This window comes from Heteronotia binoei, chromosome 15, assembly GCF_032191835.1.
Source record: "Heteronotia binoei isolate CCM8104 ecotype False Entrance Well chromosome 15, APGP_CSIRO_Hbin_v1, whole genome shotgun sequence".
NCBI classification, from domain to species: domain Eukaryota; kingdom Metazoa; phylum Chordata; class Lepidosauria; order Squamata; family Gekkonidae; genus Heteronotia; species Heteronotia binoei.
The window spans coordinates 25,338,788-25,344,216 of NC_083237.1; positions in this window are offsets into that span (position 1 = coordinate 25,338,788).

The following is a 5,429-nucleotide window of genomic DNA, read 5'->3' on the forward strand; positions in this document are numbered from 1 at the left end:
TAAGAGGATATGTGGGCACCAGAAAGTTTAAATTCAAAATATAAAATCCAAATCTAATATCTGAATGCCTAAGAAAAGTCATTTGCAAAATTTAGCTCCAAATTTACCACTAGACAGAATAGCCCTACTGCAACAGCCACTGCACATCCAGGCACAAGCCAACTAAAGTTAGTATGAACATTTTATTTGTGCTGTGTCCTCAGGGTTGGAAAAACCCCAGCCTTTAGTTTCTGTTCCCCATCTGTAAAATGGCACTAACAGTAACCTGGTGAACACAAGTACTTGTTACTGCCTGCCCTTAGTCTGGGAAGGCTATACATTTAATTAACGCAGGTGTAAAGATACTATTTGCAAATAGTTTGGCACCAGATTCTTGTCCAATGACAGAAGATGACAACAGGTGATATATGCAACTCTATAGGTTATATGTGGCATGCAGTGCTACATGCAGTAACTAGATCAGACTCTCACCACTTTTAATCCTGAAACATTTTAAAGGCAAGAGTTGCAGTTTTATGCACAAGGATACTGTATTTGTAAGAAATTTATAAAGGATTGCCCTTAGGACACGCAGTACTATCTGCCTTCCCAAAGCACTACTCACGTCATTCCCCTATGGCAGTACTGCTATCTCGTTTAACATATATACCCCGAGGCTGCCCTAAAATTTAAACTGAGGCAGAAATCCCGGCATTAGGAAGAGCTGAATTGCAAAACTGGGGCTGCAGCGGTTATTTATCTCCCTATTCCCAAGGATGGCATGCATTTTTATCTTTTCTGAAGATTCCCCCCACCCTTGCAATACTAAGGACTAGAAACTTCAGCGATGCAACCCTTAGAACAGGGGTGGCCAAACTTGCTTAATGTAAGAGCCACAAAGAATAAACATCAGATGTTTGAGAGCCACAAGATAGGAAAGCAGGCAGGCAGGCAAATAGATGGAAGGAGGAAAAGCGAGGTGGAAAGAAAGCAACTTTAACTTCAAATGCATTCTCCAAGCCACTGGCTAGCTAGGCTTGGAGAAGTGATTTTAGGAGAGAAATGCCTTTTCTAAGTCAACCAATGGGGTGGTAGTGGCTTCCGAGCTACAGTTTGGCCACCCCTCTTTTAGAATGAGAGCTGGAAACTTGTTAACTTGTAAAAATGGAATTCGATGTTCACTGGTGTATCGGTGTAAGGGGAGGAGGTTACATTTTTGACCAGTAAAGCAGAAAACCAAAATTTCCGCTCGCTTCTCTGCGCAAAACCTCCCAACAAACCCGAAAGCAAGGGTGTAGCCGTTTCCCCTTCTCCACCCCAAGTACCCCTTCAGCCTTTCAGCTTCCTCTCTTGCAGGGCTCCCTCATCGTCCCCCCTCGTCAGCTTCCCGAAAACAGTCTCCATGACAACGAGCGGCCGCGGGCCCGAAAAGCGCTGTGGTTTTCCTATAGGTCTCCGTGATGGAAAGTTGCCATGGCAATGTTCCGCCCCCCGTCTCTTCCCCCCCCCCCCGGTTTCCGTTCCGGCGCCCGCCAACTACAAAGTCTAGCAGTGCGCATGGGCATCGGACAGGCAGGGGGGGAGAAAGGAGGGAAACTGTTAGGAGTGCCCATGCGCAGTGGGAATGCAGGCCTGTGAGGTAAGAAGGGGACGGGCTTCGGGGAAGGGGTGGGGTTTAGAGGCTGCTCAGATCGTCTGAGTACGTAGTTTTGGAGCGGCGGGAGTAGAGGGTCTTGAAAGGGAGAGGTATCGTTTTGGTGGTGGTTGTGAGCTGGCAGGACCTTCATATCATCGTCGCTCATAGTCACGTGGCTGTGCAGTGGTTTAGTATGACCTTTCAGGGCCTTGGAGGGGTTGACATGTTGAAAGGACCTTGGTATGTCTTGTGTGGGGGCCTGAGGATGGCCAAACCCCGTAATCACATGGGTAGATATGACCTTAACGTAACCTGCCAGGACCTTGGGGGTTCAGGTGAGCTGACAAAACCTTGGTGTAAACTGCACAGTCACATGACCCTATAGAACTTTGGCGAGCTCAGGCTTTTTTTGGGGGGGGGAGGGGGGTTCCTGCTAAGGCCTTGGGGTTGGAATTAGCAAAAAAGAAAGGAAAAGAAAAGAGGTCTTTGTGCCACTGTGTCTTATGTGACATCACAAGATCTGATCATGACCTTCTAGGACCTTGGCAGAAACTGTTGTGACCTAGAGTCTTAGGGCTGCTAAGTCTGTGTTTGGAAATTTCTGGCGATTGGGGGGAAGGAGCCTGGCAAGAATGGAGATTGGGAAGCGGAGCTTGCTCAGCAAGGTATAATGCCATAGTAGAGTACTCTGAAGCTGCCATTTTCAACTGGGGAAAATGATTTCTGGGAGATCTGCAGGCCCCACCTGGAAACTGACAGCCCTACAATCCTGTATCATGTATGTCTAGGCATTTGTGTGACACATTGAGACAATGGGCATAGACCATTCAGGTGATATGAACCCTTATTTGGTGTCTGCCTACAGTGTAAACTCTGTAGAGTTGCCATTTTTTAAAAAAACAAAGAGAACTCTTGCAACACATTAAAGAGATTTATTGTAGCTTTTGTAGGCTAGAATCTACTTCATCAAGTGAATGAGCAAAGTTCTCAGGGTAGGAACTGATTGTGCAATAATAAATTTGTTCACCTCTAAGGGCCAGGAGATTCATGCTTGCTTTTGCTGTGACAGGCTAATAAAGCTACCCTACTGGCAGTTGTAACTATCTTTTTCACTGGGCCCTGCTCCTGATTTTCTAACAGCCGCTTACTGTGGACGTATTAAATAGTTGAAACTTTTCCTGGCAGGAAGGGAATAGGTTTAGAAATGTTAGATGAATAAAACTAGCTTTAAAAGGTGGGACCGAGTGTGAGACATTGTATAGAACATAGGAATAATATTTCTGTCATTGTAGGTTTTACAGTCCGTACTAACAGACTGTTGGATGGGGGACAGTCCAGTAGAAATGAACAAAGGACATAGTGCAGTGGAGAGATTAGATGAGGCTCAGGTGGTCCAGAAAATGCTTTTAAGATTGAGGAAAGGCTTAAAGGTAGAATGTGTATAAGGTGGAAGAAGAAGAGACTTTATACAGGTCTTTATACACGCCTGCAAAATGCCCCAGGGTTACAGAAAAATCTGAAAACTGAAAACAAAAACATTAGGGGCTTAACACATCCACCCCAAATAACAGAAGCAGTGCCTGTAGCTTTAAGAAATGGATGCCATCTGTGGCTGTTGCAGAGAAAGCCAGTGTGGTATAGTAGTTAGAGTTTCAGACGCAGATCTGAATCTCCATTCTGCCTTGGAAACTCACTGGGTGATCTTGAGCCAGTTACTATTCTCAGCCTAAGCATACAGTGTAGCACAGGAGTGGGAGAAGGATACAAAGAAGTACTTAATTGGTACAACAAGAACTTGATTGGGACCTAAAAAAGGGCCATTGAGCTGTTTATTTAGAAGAACTATGGTATTAATCTCTTTGTGTGTATATCAACTATTTTCAAGTTACAGCTGATTTATGGAACTCCATGAGGTTTTCAAGGCAAGAGTCATTCAGAGGTAGTTTGCCATTACCTGCTTTTTTGTATTGACTCTGTATTTCTTTGGTGGTCTGCCATCCAAGTACTAACCAGGACTGACTCTGCTTACCTTCCAAGATCTATAAGATTGGACTAACCTGGGCCATCCAGGCTAGCTGTACATTCTGTCCTGAGAAATGTGATTTGTGACCTGATGGTCATTTCAGATAATGCTTTGACCAGACCCTGATATAGCTTGAGAAACTAAAACTCTTGTGTGACATGGTGATGCTGGAAAGTACCATCAAGTCACAGCTGACATATAGCAACCAGTGTTCCCTCTAAACTGAGTAAGCGTGAGCTAGCTCACAGATTTTTAGCCTCCAGCTCACACATTTTTGGCTTAGCTCAGGAAGGATGACTAAAATTATGGAGTAACTCACAACTTTAATGGCAGTAGCTCACAAAGTAGAATTTTTGCTCACAAGACTCTGCAGTCTAGAGGAAACATTGATAGCAACCCATAGGGCTGTTGAGGCAAGAGACATTCAGAGGGGGTTTGCTGTTGCCTGCCTCTGCATTACTACTCTTATATTCCTTGGGGGTCTCCCATCCAAATTCTAGCCTGGGTCAACTCTTTTCGGCTTCCAAGTTGCATGATGGAAAGTTAAAGGGTCACTTGTTGGGGGGAGTTGTAGGAAGGAAGATGGGGTGGGGAATACAGAAAAATAGACTGTGGAACTTGGGGAATACCCAGAAGATCTGCCCAGGAGCAGCTGACTGTTCTGACTATCATGAAAAATAAGGACTCTCTTGTTTGAATTTATTAAGCCCAAGGGAATTCAGAGGCACAGGTCTATAACTTCTGACCTCACCCCTTCAAAAAAAATCATCGAGAATTTGGTAGATCTGCCTCTTCTTTTTTATTAGGTATCAGTCCCCTTGGAGAACAAGATGAGGTCTTGGGTCCCAGTGCTGCAAACTTTTCCCACCAGATCCCCACTTGCCTCTCCAAATGCCAACAACCTGCAGAAAAATGTCCTGTCCCTTTTACACAAGATTAATGCGTGGAAACAGGCAGATGATGCTTTTCATGGCATGGAAATAAAAAGGTAAAGGCGCAGAGTGATAAAGCTGCAGTACTGCAGTCGGAGCCCTCTGCTCACGACCTGAGTTCGATCCCAGTGGAAGCTGGTTCAGGTTGCCGGCTCCAGGTTGACTTAGCCTTCCATCCTTCCGAGGTCGGTAAAATGAGTACCTAGCTTGCTGGGGGGAAAGTGTAGATGACTGGGGAAGGCAATGGCAAACCATCCTGTAAAAAGTCTGCTGTGAAAATGTGAAAGCAACGTCACCCCAGAGTTGGAAACAACTGGTGCTTGCACAAAGGACTGCCTTTACCTTTTTAATCCCCTGTGCAAGCACCAGTCATTTCCAGCTCTGGAGTGACGTCACATCATGTTTTCATGGCAGAGGTTTTTTTTTTTTTATGGGGTGGTTTGCCATTGCGTTCTCCAGTCATCTACACTTCCCCCCCAGCAAGCTGGGTACTAATTTTACTAATCTCAGAAGGATGGAAGGCTGAGTCAACCTGGAGCCAGCTACCTGAACCCAGCTTCTGCCAGGATCAAACTCAGGTAGTGAGCAGAGAGTTTGGACTGCAGTACTGCAGCTTTACCACTCTGCGCCACAGGGCTGTTATGGAAATAAATATCACCTGTTAAATAATATCCTTTATTAAAGGGGCAGGACCTTTTTTTTCTCCAGGGAGCTGACAACCTTAGAAAAACCCAGGGGCTCAACTTTCCAGCCCCAACTACCTTCCTTGAGAACCAGAGAATCCTGAACTTGCATCTGTGATTAACAGTGTGTAATTTCCTGTTCTCTCTCCCCCCCCCCCTTTTCTTCTTAATCGGCA